This window comes from Triticum urartu, chromosome 6 (assembly GCF_003073215.2).
Source record: "Triticum urartu cultivar G1812 chromosome 6, Tu2.1, whole genome shotgun sequence".
NCBI lineage: Eukaryota > Viridiplantae > Streptophyta > Magnoliopsida > Poales > Poaceae > Triticum > Triticum urartu.
The window spans coordinates 97,799,982-97,816,390 of NC_053027.1; positions in this window are offsets into that span (position 1 = coordinate 97,799,982).

Here is a 16,409-nt window from a genome sequence, read left to right on the forward strand (position 1 = left end):
TAGTGTTAGTAGTCTACCAAGTGGCACCCGGTACAGGTGGGCTTAGGACAGACTAGGCACAGTGGCATGGTGTACCAAGTGGCACCCGAATGGTGGGCTTGGGAACCCTGCACACATCGTTTGGGGTCGTGAGCGACACCCCGGCCGGATCTCCTTGCGGGTGGAACCTGAATAGGCGATAAACCTGGACTAGAGACTTGTTGGTTAGTCAGGTCATGGCCGACTCCCTCGCCCGGCTTCCACTTGAAGGTTGCCGAGGTACATGACGTGCATAGGGCGATAAGTGGCGAGAGCATGTGTGAAGAAGTACACCCCTGCAGGGTTATCGTTATCTATTCGAATAGCTGGATTCCTCGGATATGGAAACTTGGACCCCTTGCATAGTTCATAGACAAGTGAAAGTGGATATTCTAAAATGCGCAAGATAAGCATGAGTGCTATGGATGGCGTTCTCGTAGGGAGACGGGAGCGGATCCATAGTGGTGTATTGATATGGTGAATATGTGGACTCGTGTGCGCCACCTCAAAAGAGTTACTTGCAGTCATAGTTCAGGATAGCCACCGAGTCAAAGCTGGCTTGCTGCAGTCAAACTCCACCACCCCTTTGTTGATACTGATGCATATGTAGATAGTTCTGATGTAAGTCTTGCTGGGTACATTTGTACTCACGTTTGCTTAATTTATGTTTTTGCAGAGAGACTTCAGTCTCGCTAGTAGTTCCACGTGGACTTCGACGTTTAGCTTGTTACCTCAGCTACGATCTTGTACCCTTGGGAGGGTCTTGTAGATAGTTAGGCTTCTAAGCCTTCTTCATTTGTAGTTGTCTGTACTCAGACAAGTTAAGCTTCTGCATGTGCTTGTTGCTTGTATGCTCTGTATGTTGGGTCATGAGACCCATGTTTGTAATTCTTGGCTCCTCGAAGCCTAATGAATAATACTTGAGTCGTAGAGTTATGTTGTGATGCCATGTTGTATTTACACATGTCGAGCATATTGTGTGTATGATTGAAATGCTTGGTATGTGTGGGATCCGACAACCTAGTTGTTTATCATTTGTAGCCTCTCTTATGGGGAAATGTAGTCTTGTGCTTCCATGAGCCATAGTAGTCTGCTACAGCCCGGTTCATCGGAGTCCTGCTAGCCCAGCACTACTGCTCAGGACACTTGACTGGCCGGCATGTCTTTCACTTTGTTCCTGTGTCTGTCCCTTCGGGGAAATGTCATGCGGTGACATCCGGAGTCCTGCCTAGCCTGCTACAGCCCGGGTTCCCGGAGTCCTGTTAGCCCAGTGCTACAGCCCAGATTCACACGCCGCTGACCGACATGCTCGATGTTGATTCATGTATGCCTCTCCCCGTAAGTTAGTGCCATTTTGGGTTCATGACTAGTCATGTCGGCCCGGGTTCCCTGTCATATGGATGCTAGCGACACTATCATATACGTGAGCCAAAAGGCGCAAACGGTCCCGGGCCATGGTAAGGCAACACCAATGGGAATACCGTGCGTGAGGCCGCAAAGTGATATGAGGTGTTACTGGCTAGATCGATGTGACTTGGAATCGGGGTCCTGACAGCTTTGGTATCAGAGCCTGACTGCCTGTAGGATTACCAAGCCAAACTGGTCGAAGTCGAGTCTAGAAATACTTTAGTTATATAAGGGAATTGATTGTGGAAGGGAACGTAAGGCTCTTTTTACTCCTTATCCTCATGACCTTCTGATCTGAGTCATCTTATATTTTCTACGGGGTTAAGAACTAGGCTTCTCTTCTATCTCTCAGGATGACGTGTTACTAAACCGTAGTAGCCTAGGATTGTTGAGTTCAAGCCTCAGTTCAGTTCCTACTATTTCCATATGTTCATAGCTGGCCTCAGAACCTTGATATTGTGGTGTTGAGAGGTTATGCCACCATCTTTGCAGGATGTCTCAAATCATTTTTAGCATTTACAGCCGTTATGTTGTCTGAGTCATCCCAGGTTTCTAAATAGTCTGATGCACTTGCAAATCTTTCCTCCATGTTCCGTTGTATTTTGGGCCAGATTAAGCACACTAATTGGTGTGTTGAGGTACTCCGTTGCCTTGACATGTATGTTGGAGTTAGTATTATGACCCTAGGTGTCCTCGAGAATTTAGCAATGCTTCCGTATCCCCAGTGTGATGATTCTGGCCATCATTCTTGAAAGCATTCCGTGATGCCATTTAGTTAGTAGGCATTCTATTTCTGGGTTTTTGAGCCCAAGTTTCACTCTACTTACCTTATGTTGTTAGTATTTGCTAGTTCCCTTAAGATAGTAGTAACATTTGTGATGGTCCTCGAGGTCCGTGGTATCTCATTCTTCCAATACCATGAACCATCATGGCAGAAGTTCTTTTGAACCAAAAGATCACAACTAGGGTGCTCTTGAGGAGTACTCCATTCATATTGTGACTCTGCCAGTCCTTCCTTTTCTGCATGGGTTATCTGGAAGAATTATGTTGAACTTTGCTCGACATACTGATCTATGCACCTACAACTCAGAAAGTTATATATTCCTTTGAGTTGTCCCTCTTTAGTTATTTTTTGGCCCTATGTCTATCAATTGATAGTCAGGACTAATTGTGCATCCGTGTTATCGATGCTTATTATTCTTGTGGTCCGTCAAGCCATCCTATTCCAGAATGACTAGGAGAAACAAACTCCAGAACCTCATCCATATCTAGGATTGGGTCAAAACAATTGTATTCCGCAGATCAAAATGCCAATCCAGCTTTTGCTCTGCTCTACCTTGGAGTGTTACCATCTTTATGTCAGGAGTGTCATGAGAATTGCACCACCTCTTATGAATTCTTGACGCAGTAATACTTCTTGCCATCATTGTTCATTCCTCGGTTCCGTGTTATTGTAACCGGAGTGCCGACAAGTGTACTGTGATGTGCGAAATCAATACTCCTAGCAACTCCGTTGCTTGGTAGTTAATGGACAATACTCTCACTCTTAGCGTGCTGGTTATTGAATCATCATCCTAAGATTGACCGTGCTACCTAGTCCTTATTTCTGGTGCACTTCTCGATCAATGAGTGAGGATTATTCAATCCCTTGCTTATTTGATCATATCGTCTTGCTCTGAAAAGCAAGATTGTTCTCGAGCTTAGTAACATATCGGTGGTTCGTGATCTTCCGAATATCTTCTCGGAAGTATTACCAGGTTGTCACCTGACCGCCATGTTGAGTCCGTGATCATGTTGGTTTTCCTCCAAACCACCCATTCTCGAAGAATCTGTGTGGGATACCCCTGAGCTAGTTGGTTAAGCTAAACAACAACTTGGAGAGTTGGAAGATAAAAGCTTATCTGACTTAGTTCATGTTAAGGGTTATCTTTTTGGTGTGTGTGTGTGTCGAAGAAAGATGATATCTCCATCGATTGGCCCTCGGGATCAGTTGTTGGATCTATTGCCTTGTCAAACTTTGACTTGAGTATGGGCTATTATCAAGTCAAATCAGAACCAACGATGTTCGTAATGTTGTCTTACTCGTGGTTTTTCCTCGAGCATGCACCATTATATCTTTTGGTCTGACCAATACTATCACATTGTTCACATAATGGTGGAAGTCCAGTGATATGGAAATTTTGATGAGTTGTTGTTGAGCCCATCAGCAAAATTTTGTCTCCTCCATGATTCGTGTTGAACATCCAGCTAGTGTTGGAAACTTGTGTAAGAATTTTCTTCATGCCCCGTTCATGAAGTATCTGTCTGGATGAAAGTTGTGACTTCCTCTAATTCACGTGCATTTGATGTAAGTTGCCGCCATGAATTCGAGAAAGCTTGTTTTGCTTCCTCTGGAATCATCCCAAGTTAGTCACGCATATGTGAGAAGTACATTATGGTTTGATAGGTTGGCCGCCTCCACTCCATATATGTTTCCTAGCACACCAAGCCACTGATCAATTTGCTCAAGGATAATAAGTTCTAAGTGCTAGTCCTGAAGGTACCAGACGGATTTGTACAAGATTCCGTTATCCTTGATGATGGTTCCCCACCAGAACTCGGTAGTGTTTCGTTGTAAGACTACTATATGGTCATGCTTGTCTGGGACAGCATGTTCACATGTGTGTAGCAGTACTAGCTCATGTTTTGGAGCTTGCTACCGTAGTTCATCTCCCGAGAATCTTGAAACATCATCTCGTCGATTTGTGTTACAACATTTCCTTTTCAGACATGTTGTCTGGAATATCCTATTACCAACCAGATCTGAATCTTAGCTAGATATGATGGTTGGAACATTCCCAACATTTGCAGCTTGTCCCCAGCTAGCACCGCCATTGTGCCAATTTCCCATGGGCTGCCCTTCTCAACATTTGTTGTTTAGGATCATCTTCAAAAGCGGTCCTACCATGAGTCCCATCCATTTCCGATGATAAGCAAAAATCATCCATTGCGTTGTCTTCAACAAGGTAGTCCACATCATCCATTTTAGCCTGAGTATGCCATTCTTCCGAACTCTTTAAACGATCGATTGTGATTTGCCTTAGGCTGGTATAGAGAGTATCAATGAACTCTGTATCAAAAGTAATTCTTTTTGCCACTTAAGGGAATAATTCCATGAGTCGCCTTTCCTGAGGTGCCCCGTTACGGGATCATGGCAATTATTTCCTCGCCACCTTGACACCATCCACCATCTTTCTAAGCGTGGAATTGTTGCCCACCAAATCAAACCCTGTCGTTTGTTCTTCCATCCCTCTCGATGTGTTTTGCGTCTCAACTCGAGATGTTTCAACATCTCATTCCGCAAGTTGATATTGTATAGCTCGATCTTCGAGAAGATCAATCCTAGTAGAGTTTCTTTCCATCGTCTTCGTGTGGGTGAAGATCTCAAAAGCGAGGATGTCAAGATCAACATATGCAACAAATCAACAACCTTATGAGGTGCAACCTGGATAGTGAAGATTGTGTTGGTCTTGTGCCCCCTCTATCTTCTTTCCTCATGTCTTGAATCTCGGGACGAGATTCTTGTTTAGTAGGGGTGAGTTGTCACAGCCCTAGAATTTGTTTGCAAATAGTTGCACAAGCATCCATGCATCATGTCTAACTTTAATTGAAATCTTGAAATGGGGATGTTCAAACCCTAGCACCACTTGAATCAACTAGGTTCAACTGAAATTTGCATTCAATGAAACCAAAATGATCCTTATTGATATTTGGTATTTTTGCAAGGGCTTTGTTCCAAACCAAAAATAATGAAATTTTTTAAGGAATTATTTTGGGCATTGAATTTAAATCAATATTGTATTTGTATTTGGTTTTATATTTTTAATATATGGAATATAATTTCAGATAACACTGAAATAATTTATGTGCCTTTGGATAATTCCATTGTGCAATATAAAATATTCAGAGGAATGTTGTCACTGTTTTCAATTTGTTTGGAGTTCAAAATAGTGGCAAAATGAATTAATAAAGGAAAACAGAACAGAAATAAAACAGAGCAGGGAAACTTACCTGGCGCTCACCTGCAGCACAGCCGGCCCAGCTTCCGTTCTGGCCCAGCCCACCACCGCAAACCCCCTCACCCTGTCGTCTACCTCTGCCTACTGGCAGAGGCGTGTCGCCCGCACGCGCATCAGACGCCACCTCCTGCTTCCACCTCCTGCTTTTTCCTCCGTCGTCGACCGAGCGCCTGCAGACGCCCCCGAGCCCGCCAGGGTCCTCTCCCCTCTCTCCCCTGGACCCCTTCCCTCCTCAGCTCTCTCCCGTGCCACACCCGAGCGACCCCGTCGCCGCCGTCCACTGCCGCCGCGCCCACCGAGCCTCCCTCACCTATCTAGCCTGTCCATAGGCTCCGCCTCATCACCACACGTCGACAAGCCAACGGCCGCGACTGCGGGAGCCCTTCGTCGCCGGCATCTTCGTCATCTTCAAGCTTCGGCACCGATGACTGCCGCCTTTGATTTTCTTGCTCCAGCTCCTCCCCGACCATGCCATGCTTCTCCATCGAATCGCGGTGAGCCGCTGACCCGTTCCCCTCTTCTCCCCATGCCGTTTGCCCACTCTAGCCGATGTTTCCGCCGGACCCGAGAATGCACTGCCGCCGCAAAGCTCGCCGCCCTCACCGCTGCAGCCCATCCCCGGCATCCCCACGACCACCCCTGGATGCGCCGCACTGCGGGCGTTCCATAGAACCCATCCATGCGGCCATCCATCGCCGGAAACGGCCGACCGGCGAGTCGCCGCCGCACTGTAAGGTCGCCGGCCTTTAATCCGGCGACGCTGACGTGGCACGATTAGTTAGGGTTAATGAAGCAGTTAGTAACACCCTGGGACACAAACAGCCGGGCCCCACTGCCTAACTAACCAGCTAACTAAGCAAGATTAAGATTAATCTAATTACAATGGGCCTACATGTCAGCTTTGACTATGCTGATGTGGGCGTTGACCCGACCCCACCTGTCTGTGACCTAGGCAGCACTGGGTCACTGACCAGTGGGTCCCACTGGTCAGGTTTGACCTGGACGGCTCCTGTTGACCTGCTGACGTTAGCATGACCCAATGTTGATGCAGTAATACATTTTCTGGATTTATTAATAATCAGTAAATTCCCGAAAATATCCAAAACTTTGAAAAATCATAGAAATTAATCTATAGCTCCAAATGAAATAATTCATATATGAAAAATTATCAGAAAAATCCAAAGAATCTGTTTATGGCATTTTCATGAAAGTTTGAACAAGTTAACCTAACTGAATAGGACAATTCATGATTATGGAATAAATGGTAATTAGTTTTGGAGTTGGAATTTGCTATAGGTTTGAATTCCACTTCAATGAATATGACTAACTGTTGCACTAGGTCAATTATGTACTTTAACATGACATATCATTCATATGAATGTGCATTGCATTGATTGTGGTTCCTTTTGTGTTTATCGGTGGTTGTTCCCTCTTAGTAGACGATGTTTCCGACGACGTGATCGATGATACCGATGAAGAGATATACTATCTTCAGAAGTGCCAGGAAAGCAAAACCCCCTTGTTCATTCTGATACAATCCCACTCTCTCGCTCCTGCTCTCTTTTACTGCATTAGGACAACAACATTTCAAATATTACATGTTGCGGTAGCTGAACCCCTTTCCTCTGCATGACCTGTCATTGCCACAGTAAATAGATGAAACCCACTAGCATGAGTAGGAGTTGTTTGAGCCCTCACGTGCCTACTCATTCATGTTTGTTTGTCATGCCTGCTACTGCTTAGAGTTGAGTCAGGTCTGATTCATCGGGGATGAATTGGAATGTGGTGAACATGTCCTACTGCTGAGAGTTAAGTGTGTGAACACGATTTGGTAAAGGTAGCGGTGAGAGGCCATGTAGGAGTACATTGTGGGTTGTCTCATTGCAGTCGTTCTTAGGAACTGAGTTCTGTGTTTGTGATCCATGAACAGTTACTACCACACATTGGATTTCGGTAACTCGACCCCTCTCAACTTATTAATCCACTTGATCTCTGTCTAGGAGTTGCAACTAGTTCTAGTGTTTGTAGGTAGTGTTAGTAGTCTACCAAGTGGCACCCGGTACAGGTGGGCTTGGGACAGACTAGGCAAAGTGGCACGGTGGCACGGTGTACCAAGTGGCACCCGGATGTGGGCTTGGGAACCCTGCACACATCGTTTGGCGCCGTGAGCGACACCCCAGCCGGATCTCCTTGCGGATGGAACCCGAATAGGCGATAAACCTGGACTAGAGACTTGTTGGTTAGTCAGGTCGTGGCCGACTCCCTCGCCCGGCTTCCGCTTGAAGGTTGCCGAGGTACATGACGTGCATAGGGCGATAAGTGGCGAGAGCATGTGTGAAGAAGTACACCCCTGCAGGGTTATCGTTATCTATTCGAATAGCTGGATTCCTCGGATATGGAAACTTGGACCCCTTGCATAGTTCATAGACAAGTGAAAGTGGATATTCTAAAATGCGCAAGATAAGCATGAGTGCTATGGATGGCGTTCTCGTAGGGAGACAGGAGTGGATCCATAGTGGTGTATTGATATGGTGAATATGTGGACTCGTGTGCGCCACCTCAAAAGAGTTACTTGCAGTCGTAGTTCAGGATAGCCACCGAGTCAAAGCTAGCTTGCTGCAGTCAAACTCCACCACCCCTTTGTTGATACTGATGCATATGTAGATAGTTCTGATGTAAGTCTTGTTCGGTACATTTGTACTCACGTTTGCTTAATTTATGTTTTTGCAGAGAGACTTCAGTCTCGCTAATAGTTCCAGTGGACTTCGACGTTTAGCTTGTTACCTCAGCTACGATCTTGTACCCTTGGGAGGGTCTTGTAGATAGTCAAGCTTCTGAGCCTTCTTGATTTGTAGTTGTCTGTACTCAGACAAGTTAAGCTTCTGCATGTGCTTGTTGCTTGTATGCTCTGTATGTTGGGTCATGAGACCCATGTTTGTAATTCTTGGATCCTCGAAACCTAATGAATAATACTTGAGTCATAGAGTTATGTTGTGATGCCATGTTGTATTTACACATGTCGAGCATATTGTGTGTATGATTGAAATGCTTGGTATGTGTGGGATCCGACTACCTAGTTGTTTATCATTTGTAGCCTCTCTTATGGGGAAATGTAGTCTTGTGCTTCCATGAGCCATAGTAGTCTGCTACAGCCCGGTTCATCGGAGTCCTGCTAGCCCAGCACTACTGCTCAGGACACTTGACTGGCCGGCATGTCTTTCACTTTGTTCCTGTGTCTGTCCCTTCGGGGAAATGTCATGCGGTGACATCCGGAGTCCTGCCTAGCCTGCTACAGCCCGGGTTCCCGGAGTCCTGTTAGCCCAGTGCTATAGCCCAGATTCACACGCTACTGACCGACATGCTCGATGTTGATTCATGTATGCCTCTCCCCGTAAGTTAGTGCCATTTTGGGTTCATGACTAGTCATGTCGGCCCGGGTTCCCTGTCATATGGATGCTAGCGACACTATCATATACGTGAGCCAAAAGGCGCAAACGGTCCCGGGCCATGGTAAGGCAACACTAATGGGAATACCGTGCGTGAGGCCGCAAAGTGATATGAGGTGTTACCAGCTAGATCGATGTGACTTGGAATCGGGGTCCTGAAACTATGAAACAATTGTGTCAGCATGAGCATATTCGGCTTGACATATCATCAGTGGCTCACCCCCAGTCTAATGGTCAAGATGGAGACCCAATCAAGAGATCCTGAGGGGCATCAAGCCCCGGCTTAAGGTTCCTTTACATAGGACGCCGGGTTGTTGGGTGGAGGAGTTACCCTCGGTGTTATGGAGTATTGATACTACCCCCAACAGATCTACAGGTTACATGCCTTTCTTCATGGTTTATGGAGCGGAGGCGGTTCTCACTAGTGACATCCGTCACGACTCGCCCCGTGTGGCGGCTTATGTTGAAGCTGACAATGAAAAATCACGTCAGGATGCACTTGACCTATTAGATGAGGAGCATGACCTTGCGGCGGCTCTTTTAGCGATTTACCAACAAGATCTACGCCGTTATCACAGCCGTCGGGTTAAAACCAGAACCTTTCAAGAAGGTGACTTGGTGCTCCGGCTTATCCAGGATCAGACTGATATGCACAAGCTATCCCCACCTTGGGTAGGGCCCTTCGTGGTCAGCAAAAATCTAAACAATGGGCCGTTCTATCTTATTGATGTTCGAGACAACAAGGACTCATGCACGTCGGAGGAGGAGACCCGCCGGCCATGGAATATTGCTCATCTTCGATCTTATTACACCTGAGCTACTGGCTCTTGAGATGTACATATTTATTTCAGTTTATATACTATTAGAAATATAATAAAATCAGCACCCCTGATAATTTAGGGCCTCTGTTGAATCTGAGTCTTTATTATCATGTCATATGATTGCTTCCGCGGCTTGACGCCTGGTTTACCGGGACCAAAGAGAGTTTTGTTGCACAACACGACTCAAACATATGTACCCGACGAGCACAGCTCACAAATATGTCACTTGGGGGCTTCCTGTTCAAACATAGGTGTATTCACCAAAGAGAACATAGCGTCACTACCCTCTTGACTAGGTTACCTTGTTCAAACATAGGTGTATTCACCGAAGAGGACGTAACCCTTCCAGGTTATCCTGCCTGTATGCCAGACGCTTCTCCATCAAGTAATCCTGATTGACCCGCCGAACTCTTAACAGTCAATCTTTTAAACAAGACCCTGAACTCATTAAGGTAAAAATGCCAGTTTGTCATGTGAGGGCATGGATTACGCATAGCGAGGATGAATCCAGGCTATTAAGTCGCCTTCATTGAAACTTGGTTAAACCTGCCTGTTTGCATGATGCTACTCCACCTCGTGTACTCGATCTCGATAAGTCAATCTTTAAACAAGACCCTAAACTTATCCAGGTTAAAACATCGATTGGGTCATGTGAGAGCTGACTTACGGAAAGCGAGGATACTCCAGTGGTTATCATGCTAGTTTCGTTGAAGTTTTATGTTGAGATTTGGTTTTGGAGATTTATAACAGCCTCATTTTTTATGGGTTTTATTTATCTTGGATTTATATCACTCCTTTTTCTCACCATATGGTTTTCACAAATCGGGCCAAGCAGCCCTGTCTGTCTCATATTTGAGCATCTTTGGGTTTTTTATAACCCGCCATGATGGCAAACTATAAGTCGCCAGTATATGATGATACTTGGAAGCTCTTTGCTCTAAGTTTGGGATATTACCCCTTGCTGCATACGGTGTATTAAGCCGGCGGTATATGTAAACTTGCACAAAGCTTTGTACGCTCAATCTTTTGGGTTATCACCCTTACTGCACTGGTATGATAAGCCGGCAGTGTGATCAAATATCACATGTATGATATTTTTTGATTATATGTGGTTATGATTAAACTAGTCCTGGTTATGAACTGTTTTTGTCACGAATGGTTTTATATGGGGTATTATGACCCGTCATATGGTAAACCTCTAGGGCACTTGTGATCTATTTGTGTGCAGGGTAATGCTAAATCTGATCTACATAAATCGATGCTATCATAAGCATAAAGTGGTACCTTTTTAACTGGCGGATCAACAGCGTTGCGCAAAACAAAACGTGCATGATGGAATGGCGGATCAAGGTTTCACTAGCCTATTACATGACTCAGTGAGCCAAAAAGATCAAGTGTTTTTCAGAATATCAAATATTTGAACCGCCCAGCGGATCAATCTTCTTGGCCTTGACAACTTGAAGCTTCTGGATCATCCTTCTCTGGTTCTTCGTCCTCCTCCATCGTCTGGAAGTTTGGTGATGACCAATCAATGCCACACAAGGCTTGGAATTCAACTTCATCATCTATAAGGTCGGACGGATCAAGTTCAGGGGCGAAAGTATGCTTACGGATTGGGGGAATCAGATCCATCACTTTATAAGCTAGCGTGGGCATCTTCTGATTTTCTGTATCATAAGCCGGCTTCTATTTTGATAGATTTGTTTCATCAGCAATCAGAGTCGCTAGAGGACGTATTTCCTTCACACAGGCAGCAAAGTCTATTTAGTCAAATGGAGTGCCATCTTCTTTCAAGCTTGGATATCCAGTAGCTACCTCGGCCGGGTCTAGCTCTAGTAACCATGCCTTAGCCCGGCTCAAGCACAGCATCGGCTCTTGTAGATGACTGATACGTCTCCATAGTATCTACTTTTCCAAACACTTTTGACCTTGTTTTGGACTCCAACTTGCATGATTTGAATGGAACTAACCGGACTGACACTATTTCTCAGCAGAATTGTCATGGTGTTATTTTTGTGCAGAAATAAAAGTTCTCGGAATGACCTGAAACTTCACGGAGAATATTTTTGGAATATATAAAAAATATTGGCGAAAGAATCAAGACTAGGGGGCCCACACCCTGTCCACGAGGGTGGGGGCGCGCCTACCCCACTGAGCGCGCCCCCTATCTTGTGGGGCCCCTGAGGCTCCACCGACCTCAACTCCAACTCTATATATTCACGTTCAGGGAGAAAAAAATCAGGGAGAAGGATTCATCACTTTTTATGATACAGAGCCACCGCCAAGCCCTAATCTCTCTCGGGAGGGCTGATCTGGAGTCCATTCGGGGCTCCGGAGAGGGGAATCAGTCGCCATCGTCATCATCAACCTTCCTCCATCACCAATTTCATGATGCTCACCACAGTGCGTGAGTAATTCCATCATAGGCTTGCTGGACAGTGATGGGTTGGATGAGATTTATCATGTAATCGAGTTAGTTTTGTTAGGGTTTGATCCCTAGTATCCATTATGTTCTGAGATTGATGTTGCTATGACTTTGCTATGCTTAATGCTTGTCACTAGGGCCCGAGTGCCATGATTTCAGATCTGAACCTATTGTGTTTTCATGAATATATGTGAGTTCTTGATCCTATCTTGCAAGTCTATAGTCACCTACTATGTGTTATGATTTGTTAACCTCGAAGTGACAATAATCGGGATACTTACCGGTGATGACCGTAGTTTGAGGAGTTCATGTATTCACTAAGTGTTAATGCTTTGGTCCGGTACTTTATTAAAAGGAGGCCTTAATATCCCTTGGTTTCCAATAGGACTTGCTACCTCTTGAGCACTGCGTCGGTTTTCCGTTGAAGAGGAAAGGGTGATGCAGCAAAGTACCATAAGTATTTCCCTCGGTTTTTGAGAACCAAGGTATCAATCCAGTAGGAGACTAGATGCAAGTCCCTCGTGCCTACACAAACAAATAAGAACCTCGCAACCAACGCGATAAAGGGGTTGTCAATCCCTTCACGGTAACTTACGAGAGTGAGATCTGATAGAGATAATAATAATAAGATAAATTTTTTGGTATTTTTATGATATAGATTGGAATATAAAGATTCAAAATAAATGGTGCTAGAAATAGCTAGTTGATGGGAGATTAATATAATGGAGAATAGACTCGGGGGGCATAGGTTTCACTAGTGGCTTCTCTCAAGATAGCATAAGTATTACGGTGGGTGAACAAATTACTGTCGAGCAATTGATAGAAAAGTGCATAATTATGAGAATATCTAGGCATGATCACGTATATAGGCATCACATCCGCGACAAGTAGACCGAAACGATTCTGCATCTACTACTATTACTCCACACACCGACCGCTATCCAGCATGCATCTAGAGTATTAAGTTCATAAGAATAGAGTAACACATTAGGCAAGATGACATGATGTAGAGGGATAAACTCAAGCAATATGATATAAACCCCATCTTTTTATCCTCGATGGCAACAATACAATACGTGCCTTGCTGCCCCTGCTGTCACTAGGAAAGGACACCGCAAGATTGAACCCAAAGCTAAGCACTTCCCCCATTGCAAGAACGATCAATCTAGTAGGCCAAACCAAACTGATAATTCGAAGAGACTTGCAAGGGTAACCAATCATACATAAAATATTTCAGAGAAGAATCAAATATTGTTCATAGATAAACTTGATCATAAACCCACAATTCATCGGATCTCAACAAACACATCGCAAAAAGAGTTACATCAAATAGATCTCCAAGAAGATCGAGGAGAACATTGTATTGAGATCCAAAGAGAGAGAAGAAGCCATCTAGCTAATAACTATGGACCCGAAGGTCTGTGGTAAACTACTCATACATCATCGGAGAGGCTATGGTGTTGATGTAGAAGCCCTCCGTGATCAATTCCCCCTCCGGCGGAGCTCCGGAAAAGGCCCCAAGATGGGATCTCTTGGGTACAAAAGGTTGCGGCGGTGGAATTAGGGTTTCGTGGTGCTCTTGGATGTTTTCGGGGTATATGGACATATATAGGAGGAAGAAGTAGGTCGGTGGAGCCACGAGGGGCCCACGAGGGTGGGGGCGCGCCTAGGGGGCAAGGGCTCCTCCCTGCCTCGTGGCCTCCTCGTTGATTTCTTGACGTCCACTCCAAGTCCTCTGGATCATGTTTGTTCCAAAAAATAACTCTCCTAAAGGTTTCATTCCGTTTGGATTCCGTTTGATATTCCTTTTCTGCGAGACAATGAAATAGGCAAAAAAACAACAATTGCACTGGGCCTTGGATTAGTAGGTTACTCCCCAAAATAATATAAAAGTGTATAAATAAGCCCATTAACATCCAAAACATATAATATAATAGCATGGAACAATCAAAAATTATAGATACGTTGGAGACGTATCAGGACCCCGCTGCCACGGGAGGGTAGGACAAAAGATGCCATGCAAGTTCTTTTCCATAAGCACGTATGACTATATTTCGAATACATGCCTACATTACATTGATGAACTAGAGCTAGTTCTGTGTCACCCTATGTTATAACTGTTGCATGAGGAATCGCATCCGACATAATTATCCATCATTGATCCATTGCCTATGAGCTTTTCACATATTGATCTTTGCTTAGTTACTTTTTCCATTGCTACTGTTACAATCACTACAAAAACTATTACTATTACCTTTGCCACCGTTACCGTTACTTCCATTTTACTTTGCCACTAAATACTTTGCTGCAGATATTAAGTCTTTCAGGTGCGGTTGAATTGACAACTCAACTGTTAATACTTGAGAATATTCTTTGGCTCCCCTTGTGTCGAATCAATAAATTTGGGTTGAATACTCTACCCTCGAAAACTGTTGCGATCACCTATACTTGTGGGTTATCAAGACTATTTTCTGGCGCCGTTGCCGGGGAGAATAGCTCTATTATTTGAGTCACTTGGGATTTATATCTGTTGATCACTATGAAGAACTTGAAAGATGGAAGAACCAAGATTTATCCCTCAATTACGAGGGGAGGTAAGGAACTGCCATCTAGCTCTGCACTTGATTCACCTTTTGTTATGACTAAACTTGCGACACCTACTCCTGCTATTCACTCTGATATGTCACATGTTATCGATGATGCCACTTCTGCTTTGCATGATACTTATGATGAAACTACTTCTATGCTTGATAATACTGTGCCACTAGGTGAATTTCTTGATGAACAACTTCCTAGGGTTAGAGAGAATGAAATTATTGAAACTGATAATATTGATGAAAGTGATGATGAATATTCTCCCCCTAGATATGAATTGCCTGTGCCTGAGGGTTATGTTATGGATGAAGAAACTGCTAGAGACTTTTTAGCTTGCAATGATAGATATGATCTTAAGAAACTATTAGCTAAGCTGAAAGAGAAGTCTTTGAATGCTAGAACGAAGCATGACCCTGCTTTTGCTACTTCACCTATCTGTATTTCCGATAAGGATTATGATTCCTCTATCGATCCTAAGTTAATTACTTTGGTTGAATCTGATCCTTTTTATGGCTATGAATCTGAAACTGTTGTGGCACATCTTACTAAATTAAATGATATAGCCACCCTGTTCACTAATGATGAGAAAACTCGCTATTACTTTATCCTTAAGTTATTTCCGTTCTCATTAAAGGGTGATGCTAAAACATGGTTTAATTCTCTTGATCCTGGTTGTGTGCGTAGTCCCCAGGATATGATTTATTACTTCTCTGCTAAATATTTTCCTACTCATAAGAAACAAGCTACCTTAAGGGAAATATATAATTTTGTGCAAATTGAAGAAGAGAGTCTCCCACAAGATTGGGGGAGGCTTCTCTGATTACTTAATGCTTTGCCTGATCATCCTCTCAAGAAAAATGAAATACTTGATATCTTTTATAATGGACTAACTGATGCTTCCAGAGATCACGTGGATAGTTGTGTTGGTTGTGTTTTCAGGGAAAGAACTGTTGATCAAGCTGAATTGCTATTGAATAATATGTTGAGTAATGAAAATGATTGGACAATTCCTGAACCAACTCCTAAGCCAACTCTGAAGAAAAGGGGTATTCTATTTCTCAGTCCTGAAGATATGCAAGAGGCAAAGAAATATATGAAAGGAAAAGGTATTAAAGTTGAAGATGTTAAGAATTTACCACCTATTGAAGAAATAATGTCGGCGTTCTGGGAACGGGGGTCCCCAAACTTGTCTGCCTGCGGCCCACGGCGTGGCTTTGCTAGCAGGCCTGTACGGCCCATCTTCATCAACAAGGAATCAGGACCCTCGCGAGGGGCCAAGCCTCACGAGGCGGACGACACAAGAACTCCTCAGGAGCGGCCTCACCAGGCTGGCTCGTGAGGGGCGGAGAGTTCAAGGCTGGGCAAACCTTGCGAGGTTCTCGTGACGTAAGCCATGACGATCGAGACCAGGCGGGCGCCAGCGCGCGCAGCGTCCTTGTTTCCTCTTTGGTGCTAAGAGGGCAAGTGCAGGCGCGGAGTACCGAGGCATCAAGCAAAGGTTTCCATATTGGTGCAACGAGACCAAGACCAGAAGGACGGCAAGATGGAGGTCACCGTGGAGCCCAAGACGGCGTCACCACCATAGCCTTTGGCAGGCGAAGACTGCTTTTGTCAGGATAGCTTGTACTAGTTGTTCCCC